At 43.0% G+C, this 1,535-nt stretch overlaps 1 long non-coding RNA gene across 1 annotated transcript in view; it reads left to right on the forward strand.

Annotated features, from left to right (window-relative positions):
• The window catches only part of LOC111742533, a 6,169-nt gene extending 5,030 nt beyond the window's left edge, over positions 1–1,139 (forward strand). Inside the window, exon 2 of the long non-coding RNA XR_002781366.1 lies at positions 444–1,139. This is a non-coding gene — a long non-coding RNA (uncharacterized LOC111742533). The remainder of the gene's footprint in view (positions 1–443) is intronic.
• The last annotated feature ends 396 nt before the right edge of the window (positions 1,140–1,535 follow it).

Genomic DNA, 1,535 nt, shown 5'->3' on the forward strand with positions numbered 1-1,535 from the left:
GATCCAGTTGTCAAATTATATACATAGACAACTGAGATCTAGAGAAATCGAGGTGATTTCCTGACTTGTTGGGGGGCGATAAGCCCTTTGAAGGCAGGATCCTTGTTGTGCTTTCTATTCTGCCAATGAAGCTGTCACTCCCTTTTCCCATAGCACTTATGGTAAAGTTTTGGTGAATAAAAGAAAAAAAAAATTCCTTTCTCACAACAAGTTATATGCAAAGATTCCACACCCAGAAAATGCTTGTGCAAGATTCCTTTTGGAAATACTATACTGGGAAATTAGGTTAGGATTGACATAATATTTAACCTTCAGGGTTAAATTCCATGTGGGCTCAGCAACCTAGCAGTTTGATCGCTGTTTTCCTTTAGCGTTTGTATGATGATAAAACAATGCATATGTCCTTAGTTCAGAGCCTAATTCAGCCTGCTTATGTTGTCAAGGGGTGAAGCACCCCAACCACCAGCATTCAGCAAGGATCCTGACCAGAGAGGCATGGCTAGAGAAAGAAGAGCGAAGACGTTTCATCTCAGGATGGACATGTAGTCATGACCGTCAAGAAGAACACTGCTCCCACCCCATCGCATCTGGCTTGGTGGGCTCTTCATCCAGGTGCGGAGGCCATCACAGCTGCAAGAAAAGCTCCAGCAGCCAAGTTCACTAGGAAGAAGGAAGAAAATGTCAGAACGATTGAAAGGCTCCTGGTACTTGTTTCTGCTTTTTTTTTCCCCCCCAAATTTTTTTAACTTTTTTAAATCAACTTTATTTAATATCCCCGAAGACTATGGTGAAAGTGTTTGTTGACTAAGATTTGCACTACCAGAAATGGAAGTTGAAATAGAATGGATGCTCTGGTCTTTTATTGTGTTACCTTTTCATAAAAAAAAATACTTCCTCAACAATTCTGATTAGAATTCTCCCTTGAGAAGAGGAATTCAGGAATTTCTTTGCTATTATTTGGAAGCTTTTGTGCTTTTCATTGCTCTGTGAGATCAGAGCAAGATGCGGAACAATTTCATTCAATCTTCTGTGGTGTCATCCAGGACCTTGCCATTCGAAATGGCATTATTTTAGAAAACCATAATTGTAGCGCATATACAGTCAAACCCAGCCAAAATGCAATAAATGGGATCCAAGAATTCAATTTTGATATGTGAGTTACTGTTGGGGGAAGGGGGACTTGTTGTGGTATGTGAGTTACTTTGCGGGGGAGGAGGACTTGTTGACAAAATGGGCCACAGCTCTCCATCTGGGAGTTCTGAGGGTCTTTGCTGTCCAGAGCCCTCCCGGACTGACTGTGGTTTGGCATCAGCTGGTGGGGATTGTCCACCCAACTGAAATATTGGTGGCGATTCTTCTGGCTTCTGCAGCTGGCTGGGACTTTCAGGACGGTGGCAGCAATTCCAAGAATCTACCACTTAGTTGGCAGCTATTTCGTTAGCTTGACTTGGAGAGATTGGACTGGAAGAAAGAAGATTGGCATAAAGGAGCTAACATGTCGAGTGACTGCTCCCCAGCCTGCCTCGCCTTCCTCT

This window comes from Pteropus vampyrus, unplaced genomic scaffold, assembly GCF_000151845.1.
Source record: "Pteropus vampyrus isolate Shadow unplaced genomic scaffold, Pvam_2.0 Scaffold96, whole genome shotgun sequence".
Taxonomy (NCBI): Eukaryota; Metazoa; Chordata; class Mammalia; order Chiroptera; family Pteropodidae; genus Pteropus; species Pteropus vampyrus.